Raw genomic sequence first — 27818 nt, forward strand, 5'->3', positions numbered from 1 at the left:
TTTTTGCAGTCTAGCTGTCTGTAATTTGCAGGTGGGGAATATGCCAATTTGAGTGTTTTGCATATTTATATAAAGAAAATGCACATCAACAGAGACTTACAGAGTCTCCAAAAGCAATTATGCCTGCAAAATTTCTCTTTTGGCTGTAAAATTTGCATTGCCCACGCTTGCACTTACTAAGACACTTCCCAAGCAAATTCCCTCATTCTTTGTCCCCTATCACTTGATTAAGAAATACAAACATTTAGTTGCCCTAAATAATATTTCATTCTCCACAAACAGAGATTTTTAAAACTGTAAGCAGAAAACAAAGAGGAAATTGCAGAGGCAGACTACCTGCTGTTTAATTTCCATGATGCCTGTGGCCTGACCTCTTTAGTTCCAGGCACAGGATTAATTTATCTAAAGAATTTTTGTCAAATACCTTTTTAGCTAGCCATGAATTTGGGAGTAATGCTAATTCTCAAGTCCATCCAAATAAGGAAAATGCATCAATACATAGTTTTGCAATTATGCAAACTTCACATAATTGACCTTAGAATTTTGAGAGCTGGAGCAGATTAGTTTTTACATGCCCCATAAAAATTTTAGCACATTAGAAAAAATAGCCTTAAGTTGTTCCATTTTTGGATTGCATAAAAAAGCAAAAAGGAAGTTATGCAGATACAAATATAGTAATACTTGTTTCATTTGGCTTTCATTTCAATGTTTGTATTTGGGTTCCTGCATTTCTAATTCCCAATAGCTGACAAAAAATTGTCTTTAGTCTACATAGAACAGTTCTCAGACAATGCTGCATAATCTTCAGATTTTAGAGGAGAGACATTTCATTTTAACTGAGGTGTGGAAAAATTCTAAACATTCATTCCCAAGCTTGTGAACTGAACTTAAATCACTTTGTGTTGAGTTTTATTTATGAAAAAATAAATTCAACGTAAAGACTCAAATTAAAATTATATTTAAAAACTGAGTTAAAAATGCAGTGATGAGTTCATCATCATTACTTTTTGGAGGGCATAAAAATATTCTAAAACTTATTTATGGTGACAGTTGCATCAGTCAGTAAAATTACTGAAGATTATTGAATTGTATATTTGAAGTGGGTAGATTTCATGAAATGTAATATATACCTCAGTAAAGTTATACAAAAAAAAAAGAATAACCTGAAGTAAAAAGTATGCATTATTTACCAGAATTGAGAGGTGGTTAAATTAATTGCATGGCTTTGAATGATTTTGAACTTTTTCTTTTTTACTGTGCTCCATATATTTTATCTAATTTTCAGAATTGTTTGTTGAAAAAAAAACCCTGTATAAATTATTATACAGACAGGATAACTGGCCTGGTCTGTCAGATTTCTTCTAGAATTGAAAAACAATAAGCCAAAAATCATTATTATTCACATTGCACAGTCTGTGGTTTAGCTTTAGAAACATGCTTTTCAAGTTAAATTTACTTCAAAATGTACCTAGCTAGAAGAAAAAAATGAGGGAAAAATGCTAGAGGCAAAGCAAACCTGAGGTTGCGAAATCTGGCAGTCCATTCTCCAAACGCGACTGAGTTTTCCTATCCCTGTTACATTCTAGGGGGGCTCACAGTTGGTTTTCATATATGCGTTTATGGATCTGTGTACACATCTTGCTTTCCTGAATGGCTAAAGTATGGTACTTTACTCTTTGTTAACCTTAGAAATAACTGACTGTCAAACTGATATGGGGCTCTATTGGCTTGGTTTAATCCTCTGAAAAGGGATCCTGAAATAAGAAGCCTCTAAGACCAGACGCTGGGTTCTAAACAATGTATAGAATTTGCAAATAGGTACATGTGGAATGAATATTCCATTAACATTTGTGCTCAATATAAAGCATCCAGTGCATAGGCAATTACACATAATAAAATGTTTGTGTTCTCTTCATTCATATTGTTTTTAAATGTACAGCCATAGGTTGGGAAGTGCTTTAGGTAATTTACCACTAGCTTTCTTGTGAAATGGTGGATCCTGAAATCAGATAAGAAAAAAAAAATCAACCCAAGTAAAACAAGTTTTGAACAACAAAAAATGAGCATGTCCTTATTGCAAAATCCATAGCAATTAAGCTTATAATAAGGGAAGTGACTACCAGAAAGACAGACACAGAAGGAAAATTGTGAGAAAAATTTTCCAACACATTCCATCAAAAGTCAGCAGGGTTTTACAGGAAACAATCAAATGATTGTAGAAAGAAAACATGCAACCAAAGAATTTATTCAGTTAACATCTATAATTTAACAAAATAACATGTTCAAAGTCATTTTTCTGAAGACAAATTAGAAGGCTCTATGGACTACAAATTGCTAACTAGCAATGTTCATGTAAGGAAATGACAAATCACATTGATGACAAACTATCCCAAGAGTGGCTGCTGCAAAAACTGGCAACTGACTACTTAATGTCAACTTTATTGGTAACTTTGAAATCTTAAAGCAACACATTTTAACCCAAATATCAGTGGAAAACATGCAATATAGAGGAGACTATGTTTGTTTTATTAAATACGAACATAAAACCACAAAAAACTGATGGATACAAATATTTTACGAAATTTGAACACAAATTATTTAAATCATATGAATCATCAGATCCAACACCAGTGAGAAAACTATATACCCATAGCTGATATGGAATGGAAGAAAACTGATGAAATGTAAAATCTGAATGTACTAGTTTTAAAAATCCAACACAAAAAGACTTATTTATATGTACACTCAATATATATCTACCATCATATATATGTGTATATACATGTACATGTACCCTATGTAAAGCTCAATTACTGATACTTTTATATATTAGATTCACACATTATTTCATTTAATTCTAACAGCAATCTTAAAAGATGGGAATTTTTCTGATTTCAAAAAACAAAGGAAACCTAGAATTAAAAATATTAAGACACTCAACTAAAACATTAGCAAATTGTGGTACTCACATTCATTTTCACAAACTTCTCTCATTTCAGTTTTACCATTCATACTTTCCAGTTACACTTCGTAATATAAGCAATGAGATAATTTCTATTTAAATTTTATAGAAGATATAATTTATCTTCTATAAAAGTACATTTAAAAAAAAAAGTAGTGACTAGTATTTAATCCCATACTCTTTCTCTTTCCTACTACCCTATGGATTAAGACTAAAGAAATATTCAAGTCGTTCCTCTAGAAAGACACTTGAGACAGCAGAATTTTATATATCATTTAATAAAGCAACAATCCTAGTTAGTCTTACAGCTCTCCTTATCATGGTTCTAAGGTCCTTCCTAAATTAATAATGTAATAAATACTATTTTACATGTTCCTTTTTGCATATATTTGATTAATTCTTTAGTAAAAATCATTAAATATCATAAAATGATTTCATTCCAGAGAGGCTGTGTGTCTATCACCTGTCAGGTATGATGGAATGGTTAAAGCAGTTTACAGTGGTTAAAACAATGTAAAAGGTGGATGTGGAGCCCACCTTTATGGAGATGGAAAATATTCTCATCACTAGAATTGGGTTTCTTTACAAATTACTATCTGATACCTTCTGCTCCCCTATATGCATATGGAACTTATCATCTCAGTTAAAGACTAGCTGATATGAAGTACTCCAAACCATTCAATTCCTAATGAGCATATTTTCTTGGTGTCCCAACAGTATCCCTTTGGAATTTACTATTGTAGGGTAACTTTCCTATCTCAAGCTGCCAGCATTTCACTCCATTTGACTGAGGGCTTTCTTTGGCCATCAGAGTCAGCTCTGCCCAAGCACTTCAGGCTGGAAGTTCTAAGAATTAATACTCCTTCAATTAGTTCTCATCCTTGGGACAGCCTCAGTCAAGAACAGATAAAGCTTGGATATTTATACCTAGATGCCTTATCTTCTGTTGAATGGCATAACTCTGAAGCAAATGTTCTACACTGACTCTCACTGTTCAGCAGCAGAATTAAATTCCAGTCTTCCACAGGGTAACTTGACCAATACCTGACCCTTCATAGGTTGCCTTCCTTTCCCTGTTTTATTTTCATACTCCCCTACCTGTAGAAGAAGCCAAACTAAGGCTTCTAGAAGAAGACAAACTAAGACACCTCGGGTCTCTGAAGATACTCAGAATATTGATGAGAGCTGAGACCATCTTGAACTCTATTTAGATTTTCAAGACATTTACACAGTTTGTTTCTATTCTAGTTAATAGCAAATACTGTCATTAGAAAGTCTCTGTATCCATTGGGTCTTTGTTTAGGGAAACCAAACACAGACACACAAACAGATATAACAAGTGCGGTTACCCAGAGCTAACATACACACACATATACACACTCCTACCCCAGCACCATCAATGCCTCAAACTCACTCCTGAGAGTTAGAAGTTATAACACAGATATTAGAAATTACTTGAGTAAGAGGACTACAGTTGCTACAGTGGGATAAAAAGATGGTTTTTGGTGTTACCTAGAACTTTAGTGGCATCATTTTTGTTCAGTTAGACCTCTACTTTTCTAACTACTCTAGGTAGAGGTAACTCTTTTGGACCAAATGGTTAGTTTTTTGTTTTTTTGTTTTGTTGTGTTTGTTTTCTTTTTTTTAATCCTGTCCTTCTATGCTCAGAATACAGCATTCCCAAGTTAGAAAAGCAGAGGTGCTTTGTTATTTAGCCATTCTTGGGTATTTGTAGGCAAATACCAGACGTATCATGACAATGTGTCCTCAAACAGGAAGTAGGCATCACTGTGCACACCAGACCCATGACATTTTTTAAATGGAATACAGAGAACAGAGCTCCTCTGATCTGCTGAAACTTGATTTCCTGTTCTTTGATAACATTGCTAGAATATCTCATAGCTTCCTGTTAACTTTCAGTTATTAATGCCCAGTGTATACCATTATAAAACATCAATATCCTGGGTGAGAGAGAAAAAACTTTGCACTTTTATTCCTTCTTTCTCTCTTCTGATGTTGGGGGCACTATGTAGAGACTGTGGAAAAATGAAAAAGTTTATACTTACTGTGCACACAATTGCACTGTATTTATTGAGTCCACTGTTTTCTTGGCTGATACCAGACATTGGAATTGTGTGCTGGCTCCCTACAGGCACTTGTGACTTTTTCAGAGGACTCTGTAGGTCTCAACATTGCAGGGACCCATTTTAAGCCATTTAAAAGACCTTCGAGAAATCTGGTCCCATCTGTTTGCAGTTCTTTTTGATTGTGGTATTGATTGTGGTATTTGATTATGAATTTTTGTCCTATTTTGTGATTTTATTTGCCAATTTCCAAGCAACTGAAAAATACCTTGCTGAACATCTTATATGTAACTAAATGTGTGTGTGTATAATATGTATAAATGTATATATTTTACCTTTAATTTTGGAAACTAATTTTTTAAAAATCTTTTTGTTGTCTTAATAGATACTAACATTTATTATATATAGTACTATATATGATACACATATCATAATAATTGCACTGAATGACTATCTCGTCTTAGAGTTACATTCTTGAACCCAGGATGAATAAAACCAAGTAATGACACCTTCTCCATCCTACACCTCTCAAAGCCTTACAGAACTCAATTTAGTTTTATGTTGGGGTAACATGTTACAGAAGCCCACAAACAGAAGCCTGTACTCGGATTGAAAGTGAGGTAAAATATATCTCTGAATAAATCTTTCTTGTCAATTCACATGGTGAGTGAAAATTAGAGTCCAGTAGGAATCAGAGAAAGAGGCAGATAAGTAAGTCCCCTCTGGGAGAGACTCATTCATAGCAGGGTGATGATGTCCTGGGTATCTCACTGTCTAGCAGACTTCACCAGAAGAGACACATGTCCCATAGGAATTGAGACAAGTGGGCTCACACAGAAATCTTTTTTGTTCTTACTTCCTCAGTTCCCACTTGTTGCTATAAGAACATTCTGAAATAACACTGCCATTTTACAATTACTACTCCCAAAGTTTTGTTTTGTAAGGTAAGACAGATATTAGGCAGAGATGCAGAAATACAAGGCTTACCTACAGATATCTACATACAATGGAGAAAATACTACACACATTTGTTAAGTTTTTATCTTGTCTAAGGAGCCAATTTAAAAAATAGTCTTGAAGAAGTTATAAATGAGCTACAAAATTTCTTTAAAAGTAAAGATTAAATGAGATGGAAAAAAAGAAAAGCCGAATTTATCTGAGTGTTAATATTATTTACCTTTGTAAGTCTTTACCCTTCCAAAGACTTGACATTAATTTAAAAAGTTGATCTCAAGAATAAATATAAATAGTACTCAGCATAAATTCTATTTAGTGCCAGAGACCTTTAATCAAATTAGAAAGTTACAAGAATAAGAATTGAAACCACTTTTATGTAGTGAAAAGACTAGAAAAGCAAAGTGATAAAATATTTTGGAGTACCACATATTTTCTTAATCAAGATGCATTTGTTGGATCAAATTACTTTTTTCTTGCAGCAGTTCTATGCAGACACATCCTTGATCCTTTTGTGGTTTAAACTGATTTTGTGAATACTCTTTTTAAAATATATTGCCAGTGCAAAGTGAGATAACATACCTTCTTCTGAGAGTCAAATGTTAAATTATTCTGTTTGTTTTATTTATGATTTAAGGTAACTGTCTCATTCATCAGTAATAATGCTTACCACAGTCTTCAGGAGACAGAGACTAAGCCTTTCAAATGAATGACTATAAAGTGAATAGCTTGTGCCAAAGGATGATTCATTTGATTTAAAACACATTTGTAGAACAAATTTTGGAACTGTGCACACTTGTTAATTTTCTCTTTTGTGATTTTCCTTCTCTTTTGTAGGTTGGCAATCAAAACCAACATCTAGACAGTGCCAAGTCTGATGAAGCGGTTAAGAGCATTCCTGGAAGTGGCATATATGCCAATGGATCAGCTATTTGCAATTAGAAGAAATAAAAAGTCTGTGTTAGATATGAATAAAAGCTGTTGTATGGTTTGGGCTTTTTAAAATCTTTTTAAGAAGTATATCTTGGAATACAGAAGCTTGAGCCTAAGCATGAGGGTGACAGGGGGACTGCCAGAAATAAGTCAACATGCTCCATCATAGTATAGAGCCATTCAGGACCAAATCTGTATATCAGGCCTCTTCAAGTTCTAGGTCATGACTAGTGAAGTTATGAGTTGTCTTAGGAACTTCTATTGATTCACGCTGTCTTCTTATTTGCAGAGTCTGCTGGGGCTGACTGATCCAAAAACTTCAGATGGATAGATCTTTGGTTTTAAGGTGGGCAAAAGTCAATCCCAATTTGATTTAAATCTTTCAGAACAGATTGATTATTAATTATGCAGAAACTTGTGGTAACATTTTCTTTCCTATCTCTCCATACCATCATGGTTTTACATTTTTAGAATTGAACAAAGCTTTTAGATAACTTCCCTGGCTAAAAGTGAATCATAGAGAATTGCGCTGTAGAAACAGTGAAGGTGATACTAAAGCCCACCACCAGACACATTCTAGTAACTCTTCAAACGTTGAACTATTTAAACACTGTTTCTCTTCAACATAGGTAATTAAGGTTGTCCAGGATATAAAAAGTTTTCACAAAAAACATTTCTCTCCCAGTCTTGAAATTTTGCTACTTGTCAATTTCAGTCTTTTGTTTTTTTCCTTTCATATCACTGCGCTTTTTACAATAAACTAAATACAAGAACATAGACTAGAACAAACTCTGCCCATCAACAGATTTCCCCTAAAAATTCTGAATGTGTCAGACTGCATAGCTGTAGATTACTGAACTAGAGAAGATACTGGCTGACAGTATTTAGGGAAACTCCACACATCTCCTTGATAAGATACCAGCTCACACTTCCTCTTAACTTATGAACTGTTTCTCAGTTTAGCGGGTAGAAGTGGGCCTAGGAAAATAGGATTCCTGTACAATGAGTACAAGAAGAGAATGTTAATTAAGGTCCTCTTCATTAAATAATTAAGGAAGCTAACCTTCCAGGAAAACTGAAAGACATGAGAACAGATAGAAGAAATTTTTTGTTTAAATTGCATAAGTAGGAGGCTATGACAATTGTGGCCATAGTACAGATCACAATGTCTTAAAATCATTAGCCAAAAACAAGTAACAACAACAAAAAAATCACTGGAATAAAAAATACGTGAACAACTATCATGAATGTTTTTTTCAGAACAGAGCTGTACCTGCACAAAAACTGATTTTACAGAGAACTGACTACCTTGAAACATTTATTTTCATACAGTTTAAGAGCAGATGTAATAAAATTTCCATACTGGCTTACTTAATTCCTTGGTAGTTCTGTTATTTTCTTACTTAATACCCACTAGTGAGTTGCAGAGGTTTTGTCTAGATACACAAAGGAGATGAACAACAGTGGTATCAGTTTGAAAGGGCACATCACATTTTTATTCTGTGATTTAGCAACTTCTGAATCCTGATCCAATTCAGTTCATGACCTGTTTCAGGCAAAGTGACTTTCTAGATTCACCTATCTCTTCCTTCTTTCCTCCTCATGTTGAGAGAAACAGGTTTTTCCTACTTCTTTTCATGACTAATACCTGCCATTGATTCCATTCCTTCTTACCATTACTTGAGTCCTCAAAAGCCCTGCTGACCTTGCCATTACATTGCTAAACCATATTCTTCTTCCCTTCAATGGCATGCTTCAGTAGAGGGGAAAGTGGTGGTTAAGAATGCAGGCACTGCTGTCAGATTACTTGAGTTCAAATCATGATTCAGCAACATCTGTGTGAACTTAAGTATGTTACTTAACGTGCTTTTCTCAGTTTCCTCCACTAAAAAAACTGGGAAAATAAGAGTTTCTATTTTATAGGGCTTTTTTCCTAATGAAGATTGAATTAAATAATACACAGAACACAATTAGCACAGTGCCTGCCACACGGTATGTACTTTAACATTTGCAATCCAACTTCTGTCCCCAAATTTCACTCTCAATGGTCTCAAGTGGTCGGGTACATCCCCAACTACCAACAATAGTAGCTTTTGTATTCTGATCTACTTCTGTGAAACCTCTGGTATTTAAATCCTCTGCTCATTCCTCCCTTTTTCTTGTATCTCTTTCACTTAAAAAGTATCTAAGAGTACCAATTTGGATGAGGACCAATCTAGCCACTATGAAAGAGACAAATGTGGGCCGTGCCTGGATCATGCCCTTGAGGAACTTAGAGTACAGTAGGAAAAATTAAATGCATATAAAATGTCATTCTAATGTAAATTAGAATAGAAGAGCACCATAAGAGATGCAGATAACTGATAATGTAGTGCTATGGGAGTTCAGATGAAAGCACAATTACTGCTAGCTGAGAAGAATTAGAGAAAATTAATGGAGCTGCTGGCATTTAATCTGGGCCTTGCAGGATGGAAGGCATTTGGATACATAAATGTTGAATTAGTGTATTCTAGGTGAAGGTCACCAAATCTGCAAAACTTCCTGGAGAATAAGAAAGAGTTAAATTTGTTTTTGATTATGGTTGGAGATTTACGTGAAGCCTACATGTGAAAGGTCTTCATTTCCAGGCTAAGAAGTTTGACTTTTTTTCCTCTATTATGGGGAGCCATTAAAGCTTTTAGAACAAGTAAGCAACATGATCAAAATGGTATTCAATAAGATTAATCCTGCCATGATTTCATTACAGTTCAGCAAACATGGATAAGACCCAGTGCCTGCTTTTGAGGAGTTACAGCATTGGGTGAAGAAGGAAAACAATTTCCTGTAAGTGGAAATAGTTAACATGTTTGAAATGGCATGAAACTGTAGAGAGTTTATGAAGATTATAAGATATTGTATTCATAGAGCATAAACTGGAAAGGTATTAAATGGCAAGTAGGCATGGAGCAGGTCATGGGGAACTTTGTAAGCCACAGAAAAGCACTCGGATTGAAGATGCTTTATAAAACAAATCAGGTAGAAAAGCAACTCCAGACTAGTGGTTACTGCAATACTCCAGATGAAAAATGATGAGAACCTGAAGTTAGAAATATCAGTGAAGACAGAAAGGATGTCATAGAAATAAGGAGAGAGTTGTTCTGGTGGAATCAACAGGGCATAACTGACTATAGAGCCATTTGATAGACATTTATTAAACACCCACTACATTTCAAGCTCCGAGGAAATACATCAAAAATGCACCAATGAACACAAGTGGGCAAAAACTCTTTGCCTTCATAAAGCTTATATTTTTTGAGGAGGATTAAGAGAGGGGGGGAAAAAAGAGAATAAGATTTCATAAGTTACAGTTGCATATGATTATTTCCTAAAGTCTGAGCTTGGATTCCAATGCTGGCCCTTTTGCCTATGCTCGAAGCTATTTGCTGCAGTTCCCAAGATCTTATCTTTGGCCCTATATTTTAACAAAAAATTCTATACTCTATATTGACTCCTTTTCAACTCTCATGATTTCCAAATATACGACTCATATGTAAGTTCTTTCCCAAGAATCAGACTTTAATAGGCAACTGCTTAAAGTTGTATGACCATTTGGATGAACAACCTATATGTTGCCTTATCTCATCAAATCTAAGATGCTCTTATCACGTGTCTTTCCTCTTTCCGATCTCGATCAAAGGCTTCATCATGCTTTATTGCCACACTTGTTTAGATTATTTTCACGTTTGAGTGAGCTGTAACTCACCATTGCTCTTTAATTCACACCTGCTCAATTCATACATTCTGGTTTTAATCTCTTAAAAGGTCATCTTCCTCCTTTTCTTCAATTTAGTATAGACCTTGCTACCTCTCTTTTGGGTTATTGTTAGTTTGTTACTTGCTGTCCCTTGCAACTTTCTTTCTTTCCCTAAATCAAAGGTCAGGTCATAATATTCTCCTCCATTAAATCTACCTGCCTTTCTCTCCACCCCATCCCAAACCATCTATAACATACACGAGTGCCACTACATTTAAGATGCAGAAGAATTCCCATGCATGCTTGACTTGCAAGAAGTTGCACGGCAGGATCCTCAGGGAGATGGGCCTTCTATGCCAAAGAAAAGAAGGAAGCGAAGATACTGTTCAAAGACACTGGAAGACTGTCTCCGCATTGGCCCCCATTTCCCTCTGTCTATTGGTCTTGTTTTCGCTGAACTGGTTCAAGAACCAAAAGGGTGCAATATTTGTAAATATTCCCCTAAACTGAAGAGCACAATTTTTGGTGCTTTTCTCCAGAATGCAAAATACAGAACTGAGTATTAAAAAGCAGGGGTACAGCAAGATTATTGTGCGTTTCCAAGTCTGGCAGGACCTTTGCTACACAGTCACCTAAGGCTGTTACCCTATCAGGATTCTAGAAGACCAGGAGTAAAGCTGAGCCAAGATATGGTGTCTCTGCTCTTGAGTCTGTGGCTCCTTTACGTCACTTTTTCAAAATTGAAGTATAGTTGATTTACAATTTTGTGTTAGTTTCAGGTGTACAGCACAGTGATTCAGTTTTATATACATATATATGTTCTTTTTCAGCAGAGTGATTCTTTTATATATATATATATGTTCATATATATGTATGTTCTTTTTCAGATTCTTTTCTCTTATCGGTTATTACAAAATATGGGTATAGTTCCCTGTACTACCCAGTAGGTCCTTGTTGATTATTTGTTTGATATATAGTAGTGTGTATATGTTAATCTCCTCCTCCTAATTTATCCCTCCGCATTCTCCTTTGGTAACCATAAGTTTCTTTTCTATGTCTGTGGGTCTATTTCTGTTTTGTAAAGAATTTTATTTGCATTTTTTTTTCAGATTCCACCTATAAGCGATATCATATGATATCTGTTTTTATCTGACTTCACCTAGTGTAATAATCTCCAGGTCCATCCATGTTACTACTTCACTTAAATTCTGTATCTTTGTCTAAATATGTCTGGAAATGCAGGTGAGAGAGTGTGTGTCTGTTTCAGTCAAACTGAATCCCCCTGGAATAGTGCAGATCTCAAACCACCTTTCCATCCCCCACTCAGCCTTCTCTCCTACACTTAAGCTGACTGTACTTTCCTGAAGAGACAATTACCTCTCCGGCCTCTCTGCTTTCTTTCTCAGTCCTTAACGTTTTTGCTCCCTTTTGCACCTATTAAGTTCTTATCTATCTTTCAATTGTCCACCTCAAACCTTACCTCTTCAATAAAATCTTCCTCAATTCCCAAACTGGAAATGATCATTCCTTTTTTATCCTGATGCATTTTGATTGAACAAATTATATTTATTTGATTAAGTGTCGAAGAAATTATAAACTTCTCGAAGACTGCAAGCATGTATTAATTATCATTGTATCCCCCTAATACATATCACAGTGTTAGTTACATTATAGTACTCAATAAATATTTGGGGGATTAAATTGAATAGATAAAAGATTTTATTGTTATAAAAGTGCAGTCACTTTATGATATGAATTTAAAAAAAACTTTTTAAAAGCAGCAAAGACTGAAATGCAGGAGAAAACAATAACAACACTAATTAATTCAAATTTTGATTCCAGTAAAATCCTTCAGAATTAAATGGATTCAAGACATATTGACAAAATAATGACAATCTTTTACATTTGCAGAAAGTCTAGAAAAATGTGTTGTCTTTTGAGAACAAGATACTATTCCGACAAATTCAACATACTTGGCCTCAGGCCAAGCACTTCATCTAAACTCAAGCTGAGTAGAAACAACAAATGTGAGAGGGCTGTGGATTTTCTATCTGTTCGAAGCCTTACAGTTGTGAAAACAGTTTCTTTCCAAGAACTTCCAAGTGCTTGGGGATCAGGTTCAGCTTTAGCGTGCCAGGCATACCCACACTTAATTTCAGAGGCATTGAGCCAATAAGATTGGCTTGAAGTGGGTACATATTGGTGTGTTGAAAATGCTTCCGAGTAATTTTTTAAACAATTTCATGCTTAACAATCACCAAGCTGAGGTTTTTCATTGCTATCACTACCCAAAGATGATAAACAAGCCCTCTGAGTGGTGCTAGTGCCAATCACAACACTCTCTTGGACATAGAGATGTCCTTCAAAGGCTAAGGAGAAGACGTGTGTCTCATAAAGCCGGACACTGTCCCTGAAATTCTATCCAAAAGAGGCACATGAGAAAGTGATCTCCAAAAGTAAAATGTTGATGTAAAAATATTTACCAATAAAAAACAGTATAATGTGCCTTTTCTACAAATTACATTGCTATTGATAAGTGGTCACCCAAAGGAGGTCTTGAAACTCAACATATTTGGGATAGGATGGGGGGAGGGAACATCTCATGCATTAGGTATTGCATTCCAAGGAAAACCTAAGAAAAGACACCCAAAGTAGAATTAAAATTAACCAAAAGAGAATTTCAATATGGTCAGTGGGTGAAATTCAAAGACTATTATTGTCCGTGTAACAACTTATCCTGGCATTTCCCTTAAATGTATGGTCTAGATATTTATTCAAAAGAAAGATAGCAACCACACACACACACACACACACACACACACACACACCACTGCCATGGGGGAGTATGATGGTTAATTTTACGTATCAACGTAGCTAGTCTAGAAGTCACTCTGAAGGTGTTTTTCAAATGAGATTAACGTTTAAATCAGTAGATTTAAGGAAAGCAGATAGTATTCCATAATGTGGCTGGGTCTCATTCAATCACTTGAAGGCCTTTGAAAAAGACTGAGGTATTTCCCTTGAGAGAGGGAATTCTGCCTCCAGACTGCCTTCAGACTCAGCTGCAACATCAACTCTTCCCTGGGTCTCCAACATGCCTGACTACCCTGCAAATTGTGGACTTGCCCGTCCTCACAATCATGTGAACCAATTCTATAAAAGAAATCACTCTCTTTCTCTTTCTAGATAGATAGAAAGATAGATAGATATAGATAAACAGATAGATAGACACACATTCTATTGGTTCTGTTTGGTCAACTTGACTAATCCGGGGTCTAATTTAATTCAATAAATCCTGTCCAAAAATACTTCTAAGATCAAAAATTATGTCTAAAAGCAAAGATAGATACATAGCTTTATTTAGGATAAACTGATAGAACTGTTTTATTTGATGCTACAGCCAACCATCTTACAATCTCCCGGCAGTTTGGACTTGTATAAATCCTCTTATTAAAACTTGAGGAGGAAAACAGAGACTGAAATGACACCAGACTAAAATTTTAGTTTGTGTTAATAAATATAATCCCAGTCAATGAGAACATTTTCTTTAAACTGTGAACAAATGAAAAACTTCATTCATTTTGGCATATTTTTGGTTCGTATTCTGGTGGTGATTCTTTGCAGAACAAAGGCTGATGAGTTTTTGCTGCCATCCCTCCCATGTTGTGTACATCCTGCCATCTGTCAATCTGGTGCTTTTCACAAACACTCAATCACACATACCAAGCACTTTCCCCTTGCCCCGCCTCCCAACACCTTCCCACCCCACACACATACACACATGTTCACTCTTTATTCAGTGTTCCAGGAAAATGTCTTTCCACTCCACTTTCTGCATTGTTCATTCCAGAGGTCATATAAAGCTTTCTGGTTGTAGCCTTTGTGACTAAAAAAAAAACTGTAGGCTGTGTGCAGGTGACTACAGCTAGGATGAGAGACCCTATAAAGAAATATAGACAATAAAAGCAGCTGCCTGGTACCAACTGCAGTAGGAAGGCAGCTGCTTTCTTTCCATCGAGGTGGAACAGAGCTTGCTCCTAGGCAGCAGTTGCTACACCAGCAATAACTATCCAGGCTGATCTCCCACCATCCCGACAATTATTTGGAGAACAAAAGGAAAATGACGGAGTTTCTCCCTGAATCAAGGACACACATAATGAATTTCCTTCCTTACGTGGTTCATTCCTCAAGATAGGAGACATGTACATCTCAAAAAGAAAGGAACATACACTTGATTAATAGCAGCTAGTCCCACTTTGAAAAGATGAGATGGATCATTATAATTATTTTTGAAAGGAATAACTGTGGCTATTATTTCTGGAGTGGGGTCATCTCATATAACTGTTCTTAAGGTTTCATACTATTATGCTTTAGATGCAGGAATCTCTAGCTCCTTCACAATATAATCAGGACCTTGGAGAAGGAGGGGTCCTCACTCTTCACACTTTCACTTAGAATATATTTAAAACATAGTATTTGTTTTGGGAACAAAATACATATAAAAATCTTGCTTTTCCTGTACCACTAATATAGGTCATCATTCTATGATAGATTCAGCTATCTCTTGTTGGAAAAAGTAACAAAGAGAATTATTAAACCATGATCAAAGGCCAACCCTCATATGGTCTCCACACTGCTGGTTTTGTGAAACTCAAGTTATTATCACCTATCCAGGCTAAGGGAATAACAAGGAATGGGCAGAGAGGAAAATGACACAGGTCTGCAGAGGTGAGTGCTCAAAAAATGCTCATCTTAGCTCCAGGAACCCTTAAAGGGGGAATTTCATTAAGTAAAAACAACCTTTCAGTATTCCCTAGACTAAACTGTGAAACATTTTTGAAAAGCATAAAATCCTTATTTATGGCAGGAATGTTTGAAATTCAAAAGATAAATGCCATTTGGAATGCAACCATGTTCTAGGTATCTAATATGTAATGGGACACAGCTGTAATAACAGCCACTGAACCAGGGGCCTCTCTATATCATGTCATTAGTTGACTTGTTATAAGCCGATCTTCTAGCTCTTTTTATAAGGGCCACTGGGGTAAAAAATAAATATATCATGTACTGAACATCTGTGGTTCTGTCACAAAGCACCACTCATATCAACTTTCAAGCTTATATCTTAGGCTATACATGACACACTTTTAAAAATGTATCTTAACAAAATGTATAGATTAGGAACTCATAAGTCTTTATTCCAAAGGACAGAGGATACAAGAAGGCCTTGGCTGTGCCATGGGTAACACTAATGGCACCTTTTTTATTGTTTCAGTATATTCTTTTGGGTTCAAAACCATACGTGTACTCTAGGTAAGATGCGGTAGGTGAACATTTTACATGTGAGAGTTACGTGAGGAAAGAAATGCCAAATGTCAAGCTATTAACATATTAAGTCATCAAACTCATGAGTCAGCATTTAAGAACACACAATTAGGAGCAGCAATTCCTGCCTGAGACTTTTTTAAAAAAAAATAAACTTATCTGGTGGGCTTCCCTGGTGGCGCAGTGGTTGAGAGTCCACCTGCCGATGCGGGGGACCCAGGTTCGTGCCCCGGTCCGGGAAGATCCCACATGCCGCGGAGCAGCTAGGCCCGTGAGCCATGGCCGCTGAGCCTGCGTGTCCGGAGCCTCTGCTCCGCAACGGGAGAGGCCCCAACAGTGAGAGGCCCGCGTACCGCAAAAAAAAATAAAAATAAAAATAAACTTATCTGGTCATATAAGAGGTTATTTCTTTCATCTTTCCAATGGTCAAATAAAAAATAATGTCCATCTCCTTTAAAAGGAAACAGGGAAAGGGAATAAAACATTTAAAATAACTAGGAAAAACTACCAGCTATATTTCAGAAAAAAATAGAAATGTCATTAATCTATGTAATGAAATAATTAATGATAATGAACATTAATATAGTTACAAGAGATTTTTGTAGAGAAGGCACGGGTGTAAGGAAGGGATCCATTTAGGAGGTATTTTATATAATACAGGCAGGATATGAAGGAATTAGGGTTGTAGCAATGGATGTGGTAAGAAGTGGTCTGGTTCTTGTCATACTTTGAAGGCATATTTATAGAATATGCTGATAGATCAGTTGTAAGAGGGAGGAGTCAAGGATGACTTCAATGGCTTTAATCTGGATTACTTGGAAGGATGGAGTTGCCATTACCTGCAATGGGGAGGCCTGTGGGTTACAGACTCCATATTCATAATTGCCAGGCTTGTAGTATTGATGGGCAGCAGTATATTACTCAAAGGGTTCCAGATTTACTGTTGGTGGTTTGAAAAAGGATCTTAGGTGCTATACAGACAAACAAATATTTAATAAATGAAATTAGCTCTCCATATACAGGAGTAAAGTTCTCTTTTCAAATATATTTTAGGTAACAAATGAGGCTTGATTTAACTAAGTATGATACATTGCTAAACTATGAGAGTCCTGGTGGTATGTGGTTGAAGCAAAATTCCTGAAAACATGCAGTTGTTTACTGAAAACTGGGAAATACTATTGTATTTAAAAGACCTGGATTCAAATTCTCTTTAGCCACATAAGTTAGAAAAGAGGGGCTAGTTAACTAAACTCTTGAAAACAGTTTCCTTTTCTATTAATAAGAGTAATAATGCTCAAATTACAGGGTTGCTTAAAGGGGTAAATGTTGCCTATAAAATACCCAATACTGTATTTGACAAATGCCTATTACTCCACACTTGGTTGTCACTTTATATAATAAATATGATTTTATGTCTATTCAACAGTTCCTTTAGGCTATTACAACAACCCAAAGATATGCACAAATAAATACAAAATATCTAATGCCCACCAGTTCATTTAAATAAGAAATTACTACTAATAGAGAAACATTTATCATCAAAATATATATAAAATACTTTTTAAGACTTCATTCAGTATACTAAAAATTACAGCAAATAGTTATGTAAATACCAGCATTACAAGTGGAATGCACATGAACTTTAGAATTTCCTTAAGCACTTCCCAAGAAGACAGTTAAAATTGTATCTCCTAACAAAGTGTATATGAAGATTGACCTGGACAAAAAATGGTGGATTATTTCTTTACATACAATTCCTCTGATAGATTTCTTTTTTTGAAACTCATTTCAGTAGTGTTTTTAACTTAATAGAGTGAGAAATAAATTTTACCTTTCACAAACAGGCAATATTTATAATCATGGATGTCTTAACAAATACTAGCAGACAGAGTGGTAAAACCTGGCATATTATTACATCATCAGTGCTAAATTCTGGCCACATATCCTCAGAGCAATTATAATTTATTCTTACAATGATTATTATAAACATTTCTAAAATTTTTCTTAATGACTTTTTATGAAGAGTTACTTTTATGATAATTACTATCCATTATATTTTAGTGCTCTTTAGTTCCATATACTTTTTAAAAATTGAGATATAATTGACATATAACACTGTGTAAGCTTGAGCTGTACAATATATTGGTTTGCTCCTAGTTTCATATACTTTACGTGGTAACTGTCTATAAATTTGTATATTTAACTAAATAGAAACTACATTCCATACTAATAACAAAAAGCTTGATTGAGAGACAGGAGAAGGGACAGATAGATTGATAAATAAGCCAGACTGATGTGGAGAGTTTCACTGGACAGCTCTAAATATTTGTTCACTTCACATATTTTGACTAGTTGCTTTATACAAACCAGACACATTCAACTGCGATACAATTAAACTACACATACAACTATCATTTAATCTGTACATAATTTAGAGTATTTTATTTCTTTTTCTTTCTCCTTTGAGTGAAAATCTTTGGAATAGGGTGTTGTTTTTTTTGGCATCACATAAAAAAATCATAAAAAGATAGTCTTTAAAATCTATCCTTTAGTAATGAAAAAAAATGAAGCTATTATACATAATTTGGCATTATCCGTGAATTCAAGATAAATATTTCATTGGGTGGCTTCACTGAGCTGCTGACGCTTATTGAAGTGTCTTGGTAATTGGCCTTGCCTGCCTTTTCTTGGTCAAACCAATCAATTTCATGCTGGTTTCTTAAAACCTTTAAGATCTCCTACTAAACTGAGAGCTCCTTGAAGATAGTAGGCACATCTTAATAAGCATTTTATCCACTATGCATTCAGCATAGTACCTGGCTCACAATCAGTGCTCAGTCAATGCTTAGGGAACAGAAAAAAGCAATTAGTAATTAAGTGTGTTATGTATTGCCAAAGAAACCAGGAGTTAGCTAGAAGTTATTTTGATCTTCAAAAGTACATTCGTTGCTAAATGTTCCAAAAGTTCATTAATGATATTACTACCAAGTATTGATCACTTATAAGGACCAAGCACTTGAGTGTTTATGTAGGCAATTGTTCTTGTCGTTACCACAACTCCGGTTAGACATAATCCTTATTTAATAAATAACATAGTCAAGAGTAAAACTATTCAAGTGCAAATGATTTCGAAAATAAAAGGACTTTCTTCTCTCAGATCTGTTAGGTTTCATACACTTTCTAGAACTTTACTCATTCTAGAACTTTATATTCTTCTTGAGATATGTATATATATATACACACACATAAACATACAAACACAAATGCAAATATATACACACAAAACAATAAGTTGTTGCAAAACCTAGTTCTTTTTCTAGCTGTTTTATATTGGGACTTTAATAAAGACATCTATCTTCTATCTGTAATAATAAGAATTTATGAAAATAGCTTAGAATGGAAACATATTTCAAGTAAGATAGATGAGATTCATTTTTTAAACTTTTCAGAAATAAGGACTTTAAATTAAACCAAATTCTTCTACCATATTAATTCAAATCAAGAAGGATGCATGCTATATTTTAAACCTAGGTCCTTTGCTGGGAGGTGATGGTATATTAGGCAATGTATTTCAAATGTCAAGTAAAAAAAACCTTTTAGAAAACATTTTAATAGAAGGAAAATGAAACAAGCTCTACTCAATGAAAGAGAAATAGAGAATTTATTTCCTTGACATGTTGGAAATTTGCAGGAATAACTGTTAGGTGTACTCCTTCTTAGAGGATATACACACAATTATGCTCCATGGATGGACGAAGATGGACAAACTCTGCCCCAAAACTATGTTCAAACAACATGATGAACCAAAAAGATAAAAGTACATAATATGCAACACTTTTCTTTAATATGTCTGTAGTGAGCATAGTTATTTTGGGGGCATTTAAAATTTTCTCTTTTTGGAACTATAGTAAACTTATTAAAATGTACTTAAAAACCAATATTCTAGTGATTAAAAGTAAAAGGTGACCATTTCCTCAGTAATTGCAACACCTTTGTTTTATGTCACAACATGGTCCTTGGTAAAAGTTTATTTTAACTCTTTATCCTGAATGATTGTTAGAATATTCATTTGTCACCTGATTTCTTCTTATATCTCTGTCCATCTCTTTTCTTTAATCTTTGTAGACATTCTTTGCGTGACTATCCCTTTACTATTCTCACCAATCCTTTTTATTTTATGGCTGTCTTTGGGTGTCATCCTAGCCAAAGTCTCAGAAGTATAGCTGAATATAACCAACTGCCTATCAGATGTTTCCATTAGACCCTCTCATGGGCACTTCAGTGTTGACACTAAGTCAAGATATATACATACATCTGTGTATGTAATGAAGGAAGAATGGCTTATTATATTGAGAGTTGTTTTATATCACATATGAATTCCAATTTTGAAAGAATTAGAGCCTAAACCAATCACATCAAAGTAGGGTGTTTCAGAGCCTGACTTCATATATTTTAATACTTATTCATATTTTTTTAATTTTAAAAAGGAGTTTCTATTTCTCCCAGATAGAGCAAGATCAGCATGATTATGTTTGAGACAGGGCTCAGTAACTTATTTAAGTGCTTCCTTAGTTCCATATACTTTGTCTCATTTTATTTAGTCCTCACAACAATCCGTGTGTGTATTATTGTATCCATGTCAAAAAGGATGTAAAGACTCCAGATTAGTCTAATCCCTGTCTTAAATTCATTTTTAAAGAAAATTGGGAAGGAATGCATAAACAAACCAAATTTCAAAATAAAAAATCTAGTCACCTCACTATTAAGTGGCAACACCTGGATTTACAGTTGGACTTTTGACACTGTCCTTCACCACTCTGCTTTTCAAATGTTGTTTTTTTGCAATCATATTTGTTTCAATTGTAAGTAAATACTGGATTATTTTCCCATGAATACATGATATATTTTGCATCAACTTAGTTCCCTAGAATATGTAACTGGAAGGAAACTTAAAAATTATCCAGTCCAAGTGTTTAATTTCACAAAAGAGATAAAACAATAGCTCTGATAAAAGTGAACTATTCAGAGGCTGAAACCAAAGAGTGGGAGCAGAGAGGAGTATTCCCCTCTGTTGATATGCATTCCAGAACTCTTCCTACTCTGACATACAGACTCTGCTCTGCTCTGACATACTTTGCTCACTACAGACATATTAAAGAAAAATGTTGCATATCATGTACTTTTATTTTTTTGGTTCATCATGTTGTTTGAATATAGTTTTGGGGCAGAGTTTGTCCATCTTCGTCCATCCATGGAGCATAATTGTGTGTATATCCTCTAAGAAGGAGTACACCTAACAGTTATTCCTGCAAATTTCCAACATGTCAAGGAAATAAATTCTCTATTTCTCTTTCATTGAGTAGAGCTTGTTTCATTTTCCTTCTATTAAAATGTTTTCTAAAAGGTTTTTTATACTTGACATTTGAAATACATTGCCTAATATACCATCACCTCCCAGCAAAGAACCTAGGTTTAAAATATAACATACAGCCTCCACTTTTTTTTTTTTTTTTTTTTTTTGGCAGTACGCGGGCCTCTCACTGCCGCAGCCTCTCCCGTTGCTGAGCACAGGACGCACAGGCTCAGCGGCCATGGCTCACGGGCCCAGCCGCTCCGCAGCATGTGGGATTCTCCCGGACCGGGGCACGAACCCGTGTCCCCTGCATCGCCAGGCGGACTCTCAACCACTGGGCCACCAGGAAAGCCCCAGTCTCCACTTTAAAGCCATTTCTTGGACAAAATTGTGACAAGACACAGATTTTCTTTCTGTTGGTTTAATTATTATTTTCCTACTGGAATGAAAATGAAAGCAGTAAGAGGTTAATTCTTAATGATAACAAATTGTCACGATAAATGCTTTTAAATTAACATTGACTAATAGTAAATATAACCCTTCAAAGCTACATTAGAAGAGTTTTTATTGTTTGGTTTTGGCAAGAAAGATTTGGGTAAATAACTTCCCAATAGAGCAATTCAGATTTCTTTTTTTAACAACATTGCTCAAATCATGTGAAATTTCGATTTCAAAGAAAAAAAATCGTATGATCTGTGTGCCAGGTAGTCACAAATTACATTAATATGGTAACCATCTTTACAGATTTCTTTTTTCAGTCTTAATTATGCAAAGTCATAGGAAAAAGAATATCCTAACAGTTAAGAGCAGGAACTTTGGAGTTGTGAAATCATGGACAAGACATTTAACCACTCACAGTCATAAAATTGTTGTAAGGATTAAATGACATAATTATGTAATAGACTATAGAGCAGTGTTAATCATATCAAGAGGATTTAGATCAGCAATTACTACTGGTGAAATGAGGTAGAAAATGTGAGCTTCCCATTTTTTGGCCTCAGCATTCTTTGGTTTAGTGTGAATATTATAGAATCTCAGGACCCTAGCACATGGGGATGCCACACATAATAATTCTTTTAATTTGAATACATAGCACAACAATTTTATAGCAGATGGCAATAAAGTCCCTTGAGGAAGAGGTGCTTTTTTTTCAATTTGGACAATGGTGCTATATTGATAGGTGCTATATTACAAAGTCAGATTTTTGGGCTATATTATAGTTATTAACAGGGAGATTGTATTTTTGGAGATACTGAAATATAATTAAGAGTTTATAATGAAAGAGTCTGGTTAGTGGTAGTAGGATTTTTGCTTTTAAAATCAGAGCATCTTTTCCTTCTAAATATTTGCATTTATTCAATTTCTCAATTATCTGCACATATTGCAATTATTCCCTAAGGATCTTTTATATTTAACTTAATCCTAGAGGGGTAGAATATATTAAAAGATAAGTTATTGTCTTTAACGTGTTTTGTGACTAAAAACATTCTGCTTGGGAAAAATAATAATAGGAAAGATTTCTATTGAAAAAGTATTTTTTGCTCTTGGAAAGATGCAGTGAATATGGCACAAGTTAGCATTAAATGGCTATTTCTCTCTTTCTAATTTTTATTTTTTAATTGAAGTATAGTCAATTTACAAATGCTTTCGGTGTACAGCAAAGTAACTCAATTATACACACATATATATATTCTTTTTCAGATTCTTTTCTATTATAAGTTATTACAAGATATTGAATATAGTTCCCTATGCTATACTTTCTTAATACTAAGTGCTTTAGTTAACACCATATTTTCTCCTCTAGCTGGTTGTTGTTATTTCTGTTCTTGTGAGCACTTTAAAGGAGAAGTCAGCAGGAAAAGAATAACCGTAATTCTCCAGACATATGTCTGCTCCGTTCATTTTAATTGTATTGATATTAAAGAGCAGAAACAAAAATGGGATGAGAGTTCAATATAGACCCTGGAAACCCCCAAACTATCTCCATTTGCTGGTTTTCCATACAATTGTGGCTTTAAGCTCATATAAAGGTTCTGAATAACTGTCAGGACAATATATGGCTCTGCTTTTGTTCAGCTTATTGCTCATGCTGCAGATATGTGATATGCCTCCATACCAGGGTGTGACGGCTGAAAGGCATCATTAATGTGTTAAATGATGTGGAAGGCTTCAGGCACACTAGGACACATCACTGCAGAGTGATATCCCCAGATGTACAGGTCTCTGCCTTGATTTCAAATAGGAAAGAAAGAAGCTAAATTACCACACAAGCGAAATGCACCAAGAAAATTATAATGTATATATTCACTTGTAATCTCTGGGCCTGATTCAGACCTCATTTGTTTGTTGAAAGAAATAAAAGGTTAAGCCTTCAATTCTTAGGGTTTATTAATCACACAACTGAAACAACAAGGGGAGGATTCATCAGAATGCCTTACTGTAATCTTATTTCCACTATTTTGTTTGATTTTCATTATATTTTAGCTTTCTGATGTACTATACTGGTGCTACAAAACACCTTCCTTCATGCTCTGAAAGAATTCATGTAGATGCTCTGATGTCTAGTTTACTTCCAGGGTGCATAATTATATGTCAGCATACATTTCTAAAGAGACTATATCAATACGTATCTGTAGCTTAATAGCAGATCCAAGCTGTATACCTTTTCTAGTTTTATTTTGAAACGTTTGCTTCTTCAGAAATTCTAAAGCCTGCCTGGCTCTCTTTGACATGAGGCATTCCTCTGTCATATCTATAAATGCTGCTTCTAAATCCCAACAGAACAAGGTAGATAGAGGAAATTTATTGCAGAATAAGGAATGAAGAAGATTTTAAAATATCTGCTTTATCAATGTATAAAAATTAGACTGGATTCTAAATGTAGCCAAAGGGCTCTGACAGTTTAAGATTCATTTTAAAAAGTGTTTATTGTTGGGCTTCCCTCGTGGCACAGTGGTTGAGAGTCTGCCTGCCGATGCAGGGGACACAGGTTTGTGCTCTGGTCCGGGAAGATCCCACATGCCGCGGAGCGGCTGGGCCTGTGAGCCATGGCCGCTGAGCCTGCACATCCGTGTGTATTGTTTATTCAAGATATATTAAACTATTTTTTTCTACTAATAGATGCTGTTACCTTGTCCTGTGACAAGGTCACAAAAGTATACGCAAGTATGCTTTTAGAAGTCCTTTAGAAGAAGTAAATTGATAGGTGTGGTTAAAGATCAAAAAGATGTACTGGTTGATTAAAATTATACCAATAACAAAGTTCTAAACTACAGTACTAGAATCACAAAAAATAAATAAAACAGGAAAAATTATGACTGAATTTCCAGTTCAATCCCTCATGTGATGGATAGCAATTTTTCACTGGAAGAAAATTAGAGATTTGTCTTTGATCATTAAATTAAGTGAATGATAGAGGCTATTCTGTTTAAAGCCAAGGCTAAGAATGTTTTCCTTATATCAGAAGGCCTCCAAGATGCTATCCTTCTTTGTATAAATTGATGGTTCTTCAACAGGAAATCTAAATAAAATTAAGTCGAGTTCTCTCTTTTTTAAATAATATTATTTACTGGTCATTTTTCAATGGGGTGGCAACTGTGAAACTCTTAGAGAGATATCAAACCCCTGAGAAAGTCCTACCCATAAGTGTTGATTCCCTTTCCCTTCATATTTTTGTATCTGACTTAATTTACAGAAAATGGTTAATTTATTCATTATTGTAGATAAGAACTATATTATAGATAGAAACTGAAGGTAAACAGAATATCCATTTGTTTTTGCCAAAGGGACATCGTGGAATAATTGACAAAAGTTGACTAATATCTGCAGATAAGATCATAATATGGACAATGCTAATGTCCTGATTTTGATAAATGTATTGAGGTTATGTAAGAGAGTGACATTGTTTTAGGAAGTTCGCACTGAAGAATTTAGGAGTAAAGGAGCATAATATCTGCAATTTACACTCAAGTGGTTCAGAAATAAATAATATCTCTATAGAGAAGGCAATGGGGGAGAGTATGATAAAGCGAATGTAGTAAAATGTTAATTTTTAGGAAATCTGGCTTAAGGTATATACACATATTGTGTACTATGGTACTATTTGCAACACTTTCATATATGTGAACAAATTAAATTTTATGATAAAAACTGTACACATATATGCACAACTCCAATAGGGTAAATTGAAAGAGGAGGGACAGGTCCATTTACTCTAGGGAAGTATAGAGGTCAAGATAATCTTCATAGAGGAAAAAATAAGTTTAAGTGAAACTAGAAAAAAATATTAAAAATGTGCATGCCTGGATCAAAAATTTCAAGGATTAGGGGTATGTTGAAAAAGGAAATACTGGAGTGATACCAGGACCCAGAGAATGAAGGGACACCTTTTTCAACTATTATAAATTGAGAGAAACAGAGTGGCATTTACCTAAGTGTCATGCTAAAGTTGTTTATTTGATTGTAAGACTGCAAGGCAAAAGAATTCTAGGACTGATGGTACTTCAATGTCAACTACCTGGCAATCAAGAATGTAAGTAGGAAAAGACCAAAAATTTCTAAAACTTTTTTTTTGTTTGTTTGAATGTATGGCTCAACATTTTTTAAATGCCGTTTTAGACTTGAAAATTGTAATTGCAGATAATACGAATACTCATTTAAATCCAATTATGTCATTCTTTCACTATAATTCAGGCATTCACATGTGAAGAATTATACTTATTGACACTGTTCCATGCTCTTTTCAAGATTAAGCTTCTTAAAACAGATTGAATGAGGTTACTCTTCCACTCAATATATGTATTTCCATCCAATATCCCACTACCTAACATACCAGTTGCTTGGTCTTCCTTGCATATCCAACCTGATTTCCTGATACCCTTTAACAAGATCCATCTCCTCTTCTCAGCCTACCCTTCCTACTACCCAGGAAACTCAATTCCAATATTGTAATATATATACCCTTCCTTTTCTTTTCTCCTATCTGATTTATTCCTATTTTTCAAAGTACATCTAAACTCTTTTTTCCAAAGGTTTCCCTAAAATCCTTCAACCACCACTTCTTAACTCATTTAATTACATAGTGTCTTCTGCAAGTTTATATGATTTGTATAATTTTTTAAAAATCTATACTTCTATCATAAATTCTTGCATGGCTGGAGCATATATTACATGAACATAAAAGGAGCGTTGAAATATACTTGTTGATCCATTAACCCTTTTTACAAATATCTCAGTGGGAAGAAGTTGCTAAGCAGTATGATATTTTGACTTTACTAATTCATTTAAGTTCCAATTCCTTTTTATTTTGGAATCTCAACATAATTAAAAGAGGATTATTATAATTCTTGGTATTATTTATTTATAAATGTTATGACTAAGAACCTTAAAATCTAACACTAAGTGTGGAGAAAAAGTATGAAGATCTGAAACAATTCAAAGGAAAAATCAGTAGCATGTGATCACTTCTTAAATGCGGAATATGAACCAAAGATGATTCCAAGTGTCAGAATTTGGTAAACTGAGGAAAGCGGTGGTCTCATTGGTAGGGAGAAAAAAAACAAGGAGAGAAAGTGGTTTGAGGGAGAATGTTTTCTTTTTTGGATGGTGGACATTTCCAATAATCAATCACTCATTCATTCAATAAACTTTTGAGTGAATACAAGGTGCTAGAAAGCCTTGTTCTAAGTCTGAGAACCACAGATGTGAACATCAGACAAGGTCCAGGCCCTTATGAAATCCACACTCTTCCTAACAATTGTATTCATTTTAACAAAAAGGTACAAATAGGATATTATAACTGGTTCTCAGAAGGGCACTTCTGTAGAGTGAGAACAGAAACCAGACTGCACTATGAATGAGAGAACAAAGAGAGAAGTAAGGATTACTTTATGAAAACATCTAATCTTAGACTGAAAATTAGGAGAAAAATAAAATGAAGAGTCAAACAATTTGTAATATGCATACGTGTGTGTATTTAGCGTGTGTGTATTGTTGTTGCTTTTATTTAATTATTTGTAACTTCCTCTAAGATGAATAAAAGCCTATGCAACAGAAAAGGCAAAGAAAAAGAGCCAGGAGAGTGTATATCTAAGATGCTAGAAGGGGAAGAGATTTTCTTGACAGCCCACTCTTTAGAGTCAGGAGTCAATGGGAGTTAGTGAGTACAAACAGGAGGAATAAGATTTAGAAAAGCCAGTGAGATAGCATTTTCCTTTCCCTCCTAAACTTTATGGTCTTAATAAGTTAGGAGGGTGTAAGAGGAAAAAGCATACTCCTGTGTGTCTCCTCTATGCAATACTTCACTTCTGGTCACCAAATATGTGGGGTTTTCCTCACACCAAGCAATTCTGCAAAACCTGCTGGGTGTCCTACGATTTAATTCAATTCTGATACTAGCTACCTGGAGTTAGCATCAGATCCCACAGGTTAGGGCTCAGTCCCATAAGACTTCCCCAACTCCCCTTCAGATACTAA

At 34.8% G+C, this 27818-nt stretch overlaps 1 protein-coding gene across 1 annotated transcript in view; it reads right to left on the bottom strand.

The window, feature by feature from the left end:
• The window catches only part of EPHA3 (EPH receptor A3), a 366552-nt gene that overhangs the window by 95381 nt on the left and 243353 nt on the right, over positions 1–27818 (bottom strand). The window lies entirely within an intron of this gene.

Source organism: Pseudorca crassidens, chromosome 5, assembly GCF_039906515.1.
Source record: "Pseudorca crassidens isolate mPseCra1 chromosome 5, mPseCra1.hap1, whole genome shotgun sequence".
Classification (NCBI taxonomy): domain Eukaryota; kingdom Metazoa; phylum Chordata; class Mammalia; order Artiodactyla; family Delphinidae; genus Pseudorca; species Pseudorca crassidens.